Raw genomic sequence first — 14,143 nt, 5'->3', positions numbered from 1 at the left:
AAATCCTCTAACTACGCCGCCGAATGGTTCAACACGTATAATGCATGCACTCCCTTCTGTAAGAACTTTCTGTTTTTCGGCTAATTGGCCAATCGCACCAAGAAATCCTCTAACTACGCCGCCGAATGGATATATATATATATATATATATGGATACCTGAGATCTAGTGCGATTAAACTTCTCAGACTGGGGAAATTATCATATTCCGTAGCATGGGGAATAATCTCATTGCTCTAAACGCGGATGGCTTACTTACTCCCTGCAAGTGTATAATTACGCGGTGAATTGTACTGTGTGAAAATTATATGCTTTTTATGGCTATTTTCACTATGGCTCTGCGGGACAAATACAAGTAGTTTTATTTTACGATTGAATAGCTGCGAGTACTTTTAAAAGTTACTGCGTGTTAATTACTATTTATTGCTGGTTATCTCTTGCGAATAATACGACCAATTAGAACACACGCTCGCTAACAACGTTTTTCTTGCCGAGAACGAAGCAACGGCGCCACTTTTAATTAACCCTCTTAACGAAATACCTGTTACCTCGGACTTTAATGGAACGCGTTCAAAGTTTATGAATACTCTGTGATATTTTGTTTTGATGAAATTTTCTAACGGTGCAGACAGAGACATCTTGAAAATTAATTAACCAGCGGTTGGTCATAGATAAAACTTTTTTTTAATTCTCATCATCCTTTTTCACTATTCAATTGGGTCGTTTTAGGCGACAGAAGTTAAAATGAAATCACGAAGTGTTTTCATTGGACAAGTATTAAGTGCGCCGAGGGAGATATAAGTCGATAGACCTTGACGACCAGACGCGACGTCGCGAGTCATTGAAATTCGTTAGGACGTGCCATTAAAAATTATAATGGTGTTTACGTCCCGAGAGGGTCATCAGCAGTTATCTCGAATAAAGGGCAAATTGGAACGGTTTGAGGGGGATGGAATATAAAAAGAGTAAACGAAAAGGAAACAAAAAGGACAAACGGATCATCTACAAATTCAGAGTAATTAAGCGATCAGCCCCTTTTTCCATATATCTGACGCACGCACTTTTAACTTTTTGGCAAATTTGCCAAATATCCCGCAAAACCATCAGCAATGAAATATTCAACAAACTCTCGAGACACTTCCCAGCAACGAAGCAAATCGATCGGACGCCCGCACGAATTCAGAGAATGTCCGGCAGTCTAAACGTATGAAAAAAAAGGGTTGAAAAAGGATGAGGGAAGAAACAGGCTATCGGTCACTATATTTTCCCTGTCAATTTTCCACGCACGTAGCTTTTCGAGAAGCACCGGTATAAACTTCACTGACAGACGTGCCCCACGCTATTTTTTAAACGTCACCCGTCGAGTTGCGGTTTTGCGCTTTAAACCTGCCACAAAGATACAGAGGCCCGCATCGAGAGGACTTCAATTGTTAAGCTGAAAATATGATATAATTAAAAAAAAAAAATATAGAAATACTCCAAAATAAAATTTCAGCTGAATTCGCAGTGAGCCAAATAGTGCATATACTTATTACGTATGCAAATGCATGATACAAATAAAACATAGCTAAATTGCTACGAAACATATACTGTAGGTATATGTACGCTTTAATCCAAAAAGCATCGTTAAAATATATCGTGAATTTCAAACTTTTCATTTATAGGATTAACCCAATTCCTTTGCCTCCAGCTTTCCCACCAGCCGTATATGTTACCGACGGATGGTGGTTGCGATTAAAAATTGCAATTTGCCGGATTCCCCGCCTCTGTAATACCAAGCGACAAAAAAGAATCCACCCGTCAATCGTCAATGTCCAAAATTTCACAAGCGACACCCGAGCACGTAACCAAAACGATAAGCATAGGTATACCAGACTGTATATAAAACTACCGTAGCGATGCCTAACGCAACCAAGACCATCAGCCTGGGAAAGTAGCGCGTCCAGAATATAAGGGAGAGTTTAAAGTCGACGTCCAGGGTGGCGCTTAAATTCAAGCACTCCTGGAAAGAAGACTTTCATTGAGGCCGAGCCGTCTATAGCCACGCATCCCCCTATTCAGCCTTCCGGATTGCACATGGCAATGCCCCCATGTATATGCACACATCGTGCCGCGACTCGTGTGGAATGCGCATATGAAATTTACAGCCACTATAACACAGGAAATGCAGCCCTCCCCCTCGCCAGCGGCTCCCTTACTTCAACCGACTCACTCTTGGCCACCCCAGTGGGTCTCCCAACCCCCTGAACGTACCTATAACGGCGTCCCACGCGCAGCCCCCTCTACTCCCCATCCCCGCAAACCTTACCCGTCTCTGGATGCGAAATGCCAGCACACCTTTTCATATCCCGAAGTGCCAAGCCGCAAGCTGCCCGAATACCATTCGCTGTCTCGCGACTAGTACGTACTATCCTAAGCTATTCCCGAGTAGCTGGCACTATATAGGTAGGCAGCTATTCGCGATTTTACTGCGAGTCTGGAGACAAAATGAAATTGAAAATTGACGGGGATGGGAGCACTGGTATAAGCGGGTGAGAACGACGAGAACGAAATTTACGAGATTGTCAGTGACCTCGTGATACGCGTGTAAGGTACTGGTACTATAGGGCAACTGGTACCGTTTGTTTGTAACTGTATAAGGATTTATTACGAAGATAAACAAGATTCGTGAAGCTTGGCAGAGTCTGACGTAATGTCGCAAATGGCAAATAGGATCTTTGATAATAACGTTAATGTTATGAAACGCAGTAAGAATGCGAGGTAAGCTAAGAAATGATCTAGATATCGTATACAAGCCATAGCAGTACGTTTTAGCATTGAATTTGCTGGATTAAAAAAGTGTAGAAAATTAATAATTGACTAAGAAGCTTAGAAGATGCTCTTTTGAGAATAAAAAGATGGTGATTCGCTAGGAACCATCGACGGTCCGTGAAAGGAAGCAGGGCTTATACGGCTACGTTAATTATTAATTAACCAAACCGCGCAGTTTCCGGCTTAGATAAAATCGGATCGGGAAATTGGCGAACGTCGATTGCATATACGATATCGTAAGTGGATTAGCTTTAATATAAAATATATCGGCAATAAACGGATACAGCTGCGCACGTATATATATATATATATATATATATATATATATAATAGCACGGAGAATCGATGCTCCGTTCTCACAGTATCAACTATCTATACCATCTATATAGTAACTCGGGCATTGCTCTACTCTTGTTATTGTACCAAATTCGATCAAGACTCTCGTATAAACAGGAAGTCGACACCACGGGAGCTTCCAGGACGGTTGACACGATGCACTGTGCCGAAAGAAGTTCCTGTGCTATACGGGAACTTGAAACCCTGCGACTGAGTTCCCTTCCAGTAGCAATCGTTCTATAGATATCCCACGGCTCGCTCGCTCTAAGGTATGGCTTCCAAGAAGGTGCGTTTAAGTATACTCCATCCTGTCCTGTTCTCTGTTTGGATGAGATCCCTAATCTTCGTGTTCGTCCATCCTCACCTTGCCGAGCAACGACAAAACTGACTTTCTGGGACTCCTGGTCTGCTGGTACCGCGAACTCTAACGTCAAGCTTATCCACTGCGACCAATGTCCCGTTTTCAGTTTCATTGAAGTTGGAAAGAAAAGGGTTGGAGGGGCGGGAGGGGGGAAGAACAATTTCTTATTGGCCATTAGAGCCTTCTGTATCTATTCGTCACTCGTGAGACCTAGTGTAAGAAAACGGTCGACGGAATTTCCGAGAACGGATGCCGAAGAGTGCCTTCGTGGATCCGTATAGTTAGGCAGAAATGCTCTGGCTGGATGGGGACGTCACTTTAATCTGAAATCGTTCGGATATCGGAAAGCGATCCGAGCGAGAAGCTTTTCTCGTAGTCGTTTTTGGTCGGAAGGGCGAAATATCACCAGGTCATGAATGGGATATCCTATGAAGATGTAAAGTTCCGTAGAAGAGTATGAAAGTGAAAAAGAAAAGATAAAAAATAAAATTCCCTAGGAACTCTCGAGGAATCCGTATGAGCGCACGCTGTCTCCTTGTAACCAGATAGACGTTCGAGCGATCGGTTCTCCTTGTACTTTTCGGGAAGCGATTCTCTCGTGAAACGTTATGGACGCTTCGGCGATTCGGTGCTCGATGTCAAGTGGATCGTCAAGATTATTTACGTAAAAATCATCATGGTCTTCAGGTACACGAGAATTACGCGTAGGAGGGATTTATAGATACTTGCGTATATGATAGGGAATTTATCTCGGCGGATTACAAGTGGAAGTTCGGGAGAAATGAAATAAAATTAAAAGACTCGAGAAAGTTATGCAGAAGGTTTTAGGTTTGGATGGACGAGAACGTAGAATCGATGGAGGGCTAGGAATATAAAGACCGCGTGGCAGGAAGGTTAAAAGGGCATAGACTAAGAGTTGACGACAGTCTGGAAACTCTTGAGAAATTTGACTGTCGCGACTAACGTTCGGCATTGACGGGTTCTCGCCGAGGCGTTTTAAAGTCCCCGCTTCTAAATATAATGTCGTTGTAAGTCTGTTCTGACATGACAGTGACACGGCGAGTCGCGAGTCGAAAAGCCGGGAAGGCTGACGCCTGTCTAACGGGGCTAATGTGTTGTCACGAGTCGCATGCGTACATCCAGTACACGTTGTTTCTTCGTGATAACCATCCAAACAGGCTTCAATTAACGAAATGTATATACATAGAGATACGTACCAACACGTGTAACCGTACCATATCTTCTGAGAACAGAACTGGTAGATCTTGAATGGTAAATTTTCCAAAAAAAAAAATGAAAAAAATTATTAAAATTAATAACGATTTTCTATTGAGATATCTTTTAAAAAATATCCTCTTTTGATCTCACTATCGAAATCTTTTGTTACATGCCTAGTTCATGATATCCGTCACGTATGCTCTCATTAACTGGGACATTGAGGGACGGCTCTGGACCAACTGAAAAGATTCGCCTATTTTTCAAACACATAGGAGAACAAGATGTTTTTGAGTACAAAGGTGCCAGACTTTGAGAGGAGTAAAGATGTGACTTCGAGAGGCGGAAATAAAGGGTTGAAAATAGAGATGAGGGAGGGATGTAGAAAAGATAAAGGTAAAGAAGGAAGGTGACATATGGAGGATAAGGGGAAGGAAAGGCCGACCCTAGGAGGGAACTTGAGAAAAGGCAGTTGAAGTCGCGACGGAAGATAAAGGGAAGACTCGTGTACGATTGGCTGCGTTATTTCCGGGCGATCTCGCTCAGCTTCTGTCCGCAGCAAAGAGACCTCGGGAAATTGCAAAGCCTTTGGAAAAATAGAGCTGAGCGATTGCTGAATTTACTCTCAGGAAGATATTCTAGAAATCGCACATTTCCGTTATGGGATTCGCGTGCCGCGTGTCCTACATATTTCTAATTCGTCGTTATTCTTATAGGAATGTGAATCGACTTGTACTAGTGTTATTTTAGATCTTGTAAAACGTTTTTAGTCAATTTTCTATGCTTCGTTGATCTCGTCGTTTTATTGCCGAAAATTTTCCTAACAGTTACAGAGTTGGGACTATATCCGATACAGGGTTCGTGCTGACATACAATTAACAGAGCTTTTCGCATTTGTGCTCGTCCAAAAGTGGTCGGCATGCTAACCGAGCTTATTTAGCTTCCATTACTTCAGCTAATTGGTAGGGAGTTACTATGGTGAGCTATTTATCGATTGTAGCTAACTGAAAATTTAGACTACGATTTTACAGCGTTTCGCGAAAAACGCCGGCTGGGCAACTGCATGCCCTCGGCCACTTAATCTTTATTACGCGAGCGACCGCATCCCCGCGGCTTTACATAAATGTCAGTTAAGATTCTACGGCAACAAAGTACCTATGCAACCGAACGATAAGGTATGCACATAGAAAAGTAGCTTCTCGTGCAAGTTTTCCCTGGGTCCTCTCGTATATCACGCGTTTAGCCCGAAGAAGAGAAAGAAATGAAAGAAGGAGAGTGACGAGGACTAAGAAGCGCAGGGAGACGGAAAAGTGAGGTAAAGAAAGAAAAGACGTATAAGGTAGCCGGAGAATGGAAATAAGAAGTCAAGAATCTACAAACCAAAGCGCTCTGTGCTCCTCGGCGCTGTATGCCGGAAAGCAATCCGCGTGAATAATACCTATGGAAAAGATACTTGGTCCAGATAAAAATCGAAGGATTCGTGAACATGAGTGGTACGATACTAAGGTACCCTGATACGTTCCTTAGAAAATCTACCTATACCATTTGCATTTCAGGTGGATATGGGTCAATGGGTCAGATCGTCCCATAAGCATCGAAGATCGTGATTGCATTGATCCCGCGATTGCGTTACTTTTCAATTGTTTTCTCTCTCTCTCTCTCTCCCTCTCTCACTTTCTTTCTCTATAGTCAGCACGTGTTTGGTAGATTTTTGAGATTGGACGATCCTAGAAGTCGTTTTAAGAAATTGAAATCCAGTCGTGATGGCGACTGACAAATTGGAAGACACGTGCTGTCCCAGGCAAAGTCAGAGGGAAATGGACCATCTCGTAAAAGGTGTTACCTTAAAAATAAAAAAAAAGGACTTCATCAATCTTGATTTTTGTCGTATAATATATATTACGGTTAATTATCAACTTTTAGATAATTACTATTATACGTTGAGGGTGACACTTTCGACGGTAGTAAAACTTTGGCGAACTTCAGAGTGCTCGGAAGATTCATAGTGAGACGATCTCATGGCAGGTGAATGCGAAGAGACTGTGACTTCGGTCGTTCCAGCTAGAAACATCTAATTAAAAAGTTTTCGGTACCACTTTACAATTGCATATAAATGATTAATGTGCGAACAATCTTTATAACGTGTGAAATAGCGCACGACTGAAAGCAAATTTAATATGTCTATATAACCGAGTACGAAACGAGAGAAGCTTTTGAAAACGTGCACATACTTAATCGAGTGCTGGTTGCATTTACCAAGGGTAAACGGGTCTTGAAACGATGGGGTTGAACAAAAGTTGAATTAAGAGATGGAAGAATAACGAAACAATTCCGAAACTGAAAGGAACACGTTGCAAGCACTGCTACTGTCCCAGGGATTTGCTTTGTATTCAAACTGCCTTCCAACCCTGTCCGACTGTTTTTTTTATTATACGCCAGCACCACTGTCTCTCACGTCTATGTCTTTCTTTATTTACAGGTGAGTATCACAGTACCTGTGGGTGAAGTTGACGTGGATTCCAACCCTTGTTGCCTGCCTAAGTAAGTTCAAGCAATCTATCTAAAGTGGACAACAATATATATCCTGAATTAGTTCTCGCGGAGGAACAAAGGAAATTGGGAGGATCGATGCTTCTTGAAATTTTCAAAGAGGCACTTGTCCCTCATTTGATCAAAATTGAAGTGGTCGGTCTATGTTACGTGGTAGAGCCAGTATCCTGGCTAATAGCATAGAGTTTGTATCAGGGCTAATTCGATTGATAAGGGGTAACAGGCCGATTACAAGAGCTAACGAAGCTTGCAGGCTTTCTGGTTTTAGAGTCGTTCCCTCGGCCATTCACTCACTCTCGATTCCGGACTTCCATCCCTTATTCCCTCGCAGCGTAAGAGCGCAAGAGTGGGGAGCGAAGTGGAGTTTCCCAATTACTCGATGCCCTTCTTATCCACTTGGGGATAGATACCCCATACTCCATGTATAGTCCGCGCTTGGGTACTACCCTCTGCCAGTTTCTCCCATACACTCTCCTTTCGTTCCCTTGTTCCGCGCCATACAGGTTCTCCATTGCCAACCAGCCAAATCACAACTTAAATTATCTGCACAGGAACACTCTAGACCAATCGCCTTGCAGGTACAACGGAAACTCTACTTCATCTCTGTTCATCCCCCTTTCATTCGACTTTCAGCAATCGAGTATACTTCACAATGGACCAACGGAACGAGAATCGACTCAAATAATTACACTTCGGTCTATTAAACATCGAACCATTAACTCTGCACGTTATAGTAGAAATTCACGTGAATTTTTTCTTATCGTCTTTTTATCATCGTTACTCCTATCTTCAAATCCCTCCAGACACGAACCAGCATTGACCCCTTTGATCGGTTATCCATTTCGATCTCCTTGATAGGACCCCAAGGTACGTTTCTCTAATAGATGTAAGAAGATTTCTACCAATTGGGAACTTTTTGACTCCCTACGAAAATCATTATGGTTCATCGATATTAGGTCTTGTCCGTGTGTATCTTCGGTTTTCGAGTCTCTTGACTTTTATGATATTCACTGGGTATTTTCGATAAAGATCAATTTCCAATCGATTCCCTTTTGTGATAATACTGATAATCCTATTTAATGGTAATGGAATGGTTTGGCCCTTCTGACAATGATGGTTCGTGGTAGGTGGGTACGTGGATAGGTAGGTATAGCTTAGTGGGATGGTTAGCTGCTAGATAGCTGCCTGGGTTGGTAGGTTGGTACACGGACCGTGAAACGTATTTCGGTTACGTAGGCGAACCGTCTAGGATATTCGAGTAATATGATCTCGAGAGCTCGTCGTAACGCAGTTAGGCCAAGAGGGTCACCTCACTTCTCCACTAATAACTCTCGTCTTGGAGGTAATGTGAGCCGCTACCAAGCAGCAGGTACAACTTGGTGTATGTACTATACATTTATATAGACATAATGGGTAGACAACATTAAGTTTAGTTACATAATACACAGGACAGTAGCGATAAGTATGTATTTAGAGATTTTACTTCTTCTTGGAGGAACCAATAAATTACCCCTTGCTATATCAATTGGCTGGAATAAACTAAATCCAGATTTTTTTTTTGTACTGTGTAAGATATTTTTAGTTCTGAAAAGTATGACCTTGAACTTGTCTTTTATATATATATTGTATATATTCCCATATATCTAAGGTACCACTGACAGGAGACATTAGACCTCGAATTTAGGGTAAGACCTTCCGAAAGGAAAAGGGGCTTTCGGGCTTTGCACGCACGGGCTATTTACTAATTGAAACTCCAATCGGGTTCGGGCCTTCTTAGACTAATCGAAACAGGTTGGGAATATTGGCCACCAATGAAATCCGAGAAACTGTGCAGAGCCACAATTCTCGTTAAGATCCTTTTCTCAGAACTGGACTCAAGCTTAATTCGATTTACCTCTTTTGTCGGTAAAGTCAGACTCGAATTTTAGTAGACTATATTGGACCTGACGTCACTCAATTTTACCAATAGGCAATAGCTATCCGTTATAAAAATACCGCGTTCATTTTGAACCAGCTTTGATTCTCTATCAGACTAGAAACTTTTCTTTCGTAGAAACAGGCTACTGGAAATAAGGAGGTCGAGTAAGAATTTTTCGAAAGTAATTTCAGTCCTTGGAAAATTGAGCCTCGAGATATAGTATCGTCTAGCGGTTAATGGGATGGGTAACGACTCGTCGGAAAAGCCTGTGTACTAAATTGGTGAACGCACTTAAGTATACCGGGTTTCGTAGATGTACCTACCTACATTAATCGTATATACAGAATATAACCATGTAGCACTTTACCTTGAAGAATTCCAGGACGGGACGTCCAAGTTGGGACGTCAATGGGGGTTCGCGTGCGATAGTCTGGAGATATGCTTGGGACTTAATTGAATTCGACCCAAGGCTGCTACGAGTTCAGGGGCGCATTACGTTTTCCTAAATTACAAGGGCGTTTCGCGATCTTATATCTCAGTCAATAAGTATACCAGAGCCAAGTCACGGAGAAAGTTTCGGCCAGTAGCTCATTTGCCTACGGAAACCCGATATCCATCGTTTTCACTAATTTTGTGAAACGGACTATAGCGTGCTTCGTCGATCCCGAAGAAGAATAAAGGACCCCCCTGTAGAATAGCCAAGAGTCATTCCCACGTAGCTACACCAGAACCCAGAATTAAGACGAATGATCGTGAATGAAAAACAGACTTTCCTGTTTACCAAAGAGAGCTCAAAGTTTTCTTAATAAATCCATGTCGGATGAAGATGACTCGGAAGTTCTGATAAGCAAAGGGAGCGAAAGGATTTCCTTGTATGTTGTATACCCAGCTAGACACAATTTCCGGTTCCCATATCCCTGAATTAGAAACGCTATCTACGCGCCTCGCAATTTCAATGGCCTTCTCCGTCACCCTTGGAAAAATAGTTTCATTCGTACCCGGATGCCAGGAGCAAAGTCAGTTCCAAAGGAAAGTAAAGGGTGCGAGAGGTTAGAAAGCGAAGAAGATCCACGACCATGAGTTTTGCTCATTAGCAACTTTCTCGTCGGGAATCAACGGGCGTTCGCTTTCAGGAGGGTAGGAGTGACCACGTCACCCTCGTAATTAAACGGCTGGATTTATTAATTAGGAGCTGCCAGAGTGATAGCTGCCGCTACTTATGATCCAGGCGGACATTGGGATTCGGGGCGCGAAAGGCACCACCGCTCACTCAAGTCTTATGGGCTTCCCATGAGTCAGCACCGTGTCAAATGGTGCCTTGCAATTATCATTCCCCTTTGGCAGGGCCGGTCGACCCTATAGGTGCCAGGATATCCAAAGGGATAGCCTGTGCTTTCAGGATATTTAGGCTACAATATACCTATAGTCTCTACTGTTGCTATTATGCCCGTCAATACTATATTGAGGCAGGAAAGATCAAGACTCTCCTAACTAACCAATCTGGCTTCCCTTCTACCAGGACAATGAGTTCCGGTCGTTACTCCTTTTAATTATGATTATAAAACCAGCCCGTCTCCTTCTGACAAGCCCGACACCCTCTTTCGTCGAAGGTATAGGCAGCTATGCTCTCTCCGTATCCTTTGCTCTCAGTGTTTCTAGAAGTCAGGTCCTCCCTTCGTCTCACTACCCTAATCCTCTGCTATTCTTTTCTCGTTCTCCCTCGAAACGAGATTCCGCAATGTAATACAAATCCCAGGAACTCCTACTGGTTTATGATATCTCTGTCCTTCTCTGTCTACTTAGTTTTTCATTCTGTATTATATTCTTCGTCTCTGTCCTATGTATACGGTGTCTATAGACAGTCTCTCCCTCTCTCTCTTTCCATCTTAAATCTCCACCAGGGAGGTTCCTCGGGTCTTCGTAAGAAGCCGGTTTTTAGCCGCAGCTCGACTCAATTGTGTTTTTACTCGGTGAGGATGGGGTGATAACCATCGTACGTCCTTATCTCTCCACACCCTCGTCATCGCCTTCCCCCGGCGCCATACACTGGGTGTTTGTAAAGTCCCCGTCTATCTCTTTGCCTCGATAGAGTGCCGGCGTCTATTCATCCGATACTAAACACGGGTAATCTTAGTTGGACGCGAACACGACGAGACCGACCGGGTGTTCCTGGTAAAGGCCGTTTCGGCAGCAGATGAGACAAGATGAGAGAGCCCATCAAAGGTTTATGACGGCCTGGCCCTGAAATTACGAGCTTAGTAATTATTGCCGGTGCTTCTCTATGCGCTTCGATATATTCCTATATCCGGATTATTTAGACCAACCGTAAATTCTACCCCAAAGGCACTATTGGCTAATTTCTCCATCGCTGTGATCGACCCTTCTGCTTCGAGCTAGCTTTGGACATCCGTCTCCGAATATAGCCGATTACTTCCTCAACGCTCCCACGTGGGATGTGTTGCATGTATATGCGTACTCGTGTAGAAGGAAATCTCAATGATTTCCAGGCATCTAGAAATCCAGAGAAATCCGACTGTCTCTACGGAAGTGCAGGTGGCACCAGGACGTCATCTTAAAGTCGAATGGGATAGCCGAGGGTATCCGGTATCTCCCGGAAGGAGTTGAGATACAAGTCCGATAAGTGAGAGGCGCTTAGGCGAAGCGGAACGGGGATTATCCGAAGTCTTCCTTGAGATCCCTCGGGATCCCTCGACCTCTCCAGAGTCCGTCTAGCCGGAGGCCGCAACCATGTACGAAAAGTGAAGAACCTGGAAGAAGCTCGTTTCTCTCTGTTCCAGTATCACGTGTAACATTCACGAGATGCACCCTTGTTCCAGACTCCTAAAGCATCGGATGGTCCATGATAAACCATTTGCAATTGCCAAGTCAACGAGTGTACGATTCGACTGTTTCCTTTTCGGGTTCCTTCGATCCAAGGAAGAATCGATTGGCTGACAATATACCAGGATAGAAAAGTAAAAATGCGGGCTGGGGGGTGGAAGGAATAAAAATAAAATCGAGGAGGCGTTAGGTAGCTCATGTCACTGCTTGGTTTCCTCTCGAAATTTCTGGGAGTAAAATCGGGACGTCGGGGCGCCGATCGATGCCCGCATTGTTTCAAGTCTTCGGTGCGCCGTTCTTCCCTCCTAGAGAGAGTACGTCTGCTCGAGGGGCAGACGGGTATTACGGGGATGAGAAAAAGGTGAAGAGGCCACGAACGCCAAGTAGCGCTGAGACAGCAGTGTTCTGCTGCGACGAATTCACCACGTTGCAGATCTTTAAGTGCCGCCTTGTGATATGTAACGTGGGCGAATATTTCGCGATAAAGTTTTCGCGGAAGACATTAAGGGCAAACGATTATTAGCGATAGCTACTTTATAAAGGCGTCTGCCGTCCAAATTACTTAACCTTATTTATAATATATCTAGCCTTATACTCGTGTAAACACGAACCTCGTCATCCCGGATGCTGCACCGAATCCTCTCTCGGTATTCGTCACTGGAATAACAAATATTTGCCTCTAAAGGCGTATCGAATGACGTGACAGGATTCGTTAGTTTTCCTTTGTTTTTGGTAATCTGACTCTCCGCTATTTTTTTGGGGAAAAAATAATTAGAATCTGACGAACGGAGGGAGGCTTAACTACTGTCCAGGGACCAGAAAGGACAGCAAGAATCGACTGATGTCTGGCTATTTGTTTAACTGCAACACATTATATATATATATATATATATATATATATATATATATGTAGATATGAATAGATGGGTGTGTATATATATATATATATACATCTTTATATTCAATTGTCTCTGGACAAAAAATTACTCGCTTAATTTCAACAGAATTTTACGTCCGTCTCTTGGTAATTGCATCGACATCGTCATGGGGCTATCCCAATGGGCACGATCGCCCAATTAATTCTCTGACACGTATCTAGACACGTTTCCATTTTACACGTGTTACCGTACGGACCAGTGTATTGTAAAACATATACAGTTTCACGTATGATACACGAGAAAAAAGATGATTGCCAATTACAATGGAATAAGTGTATTTGTTGTAGAACTTTTGTCGTAGAACTCGATACAGACGTGGATGTGGATAGAATCATTAAAGTCAATGGTACCAGTAAAATATGAAATTCCGCTCTCGAAAATCAAAATGATATTGTTGCAGACTTCTCCCGTCGATAGATTCTTACGTTTTTCCATGCAGGCTTGTTTTCGTTTACCAAAACCCCGGTCCTCCTCTCATCTGTAAAAGTTCGACGAATACTGGAAAAACGTGATTCGAATCGAAAACTCTAAGCGGATTGTCGACTGTAGCCAATGCGCAGGTATGAAATAGCGAATATCCAGGAGTCTAAAGAGCCTAGAACAAAGCTACATTAATTCAGTGAAATTTTCGGGATTGAAAATATTTCGAAAAAATTTGTGTAACAATATCGCAAGAGTAAGCAACGTATCGATAATGGAAAATCGTTAGAATCGCACTGTACTGTATCACGTTTTTTTTTAATTTCATAAAATTTCATAAAATTCGATATAATCCTTTAAAGTACGTGTGTCTATAAAAAAAAAAACGTTCGTTTTTACAGCTGCCATAAAAAATTCTAACCCGATTTCCTAAATTACAAATTCGATAGATTCTATTGAAGGATATATGGTTATTGGTCGAGTAAGCAAGCTGCGCATTCTGAGAAGATACATTGCCCTACGGGATGGCACGATATTAAGACAGCGAGTCGCGTTATGGGGATTCGGCCCATTAGGCGTCCCGACCTGATCCCAACTTCAGCTGGCATTTCCGAAAGTTCAGCCACCGGGTCAAGCACAGCAGTAGAAGGCCTGCCGTGAAGCCACGTAAATTGGAGTCAGGTCGGTATAAGCCAGTGAACGCAAAAATACTACGTCGAGCCCCCCATTAGATGTGAAAGCCATGGCATTCTCAC

The 14,143-nt window shown here is 42.9% G+C and overlaps 1 protein-coding gene across 2 annotated transcripts in view; it reads left to right on the top strand.

Annotated features, from left to right (window-relative positions):
* Positions 1-14,143, top strand: part of LOC107265882 — a 160,999-nt gene that overhangs the window by 69,295 nt on the left and 77,561 nt on the right. Inside the window, exon 2 of one of the 2 annotated variants that reach the window (XM_025083015.1) lies at positions 7,201-7,262. The exons of the other annotated variant lie outside the window; for it this stretch is intronic. The gene's annotated coding sequence lies outside the window, so the exon portion shown is untranslated. The remainder of the gene's footprint in view (positions 1-7,200; positions 7,263-14,143) is intronic. 2 annotated transcript variants of the gene reach the window in all.

Source organism: Cephus cinctus, unplaced genomic scaffold (genome assembly GCF_000341935.2).
Source record: "Cephus cinctus unplaced genomic scaffold, Ccin1 Ccin1_scaffold0240, whole genome shotgun sequence".
NCBI classification, from domain to species: domain Eukaryota; kingdom Metazoa; phylum Arthropoda; class Insecta; order Hymenoptera; family Cephidae; genus Cephus; species Cephus cinctus.
Note: the sequence above shows the minus strand (reverse complement) of the source record. Positions and strands in the feature narration are given on the sequence as shown.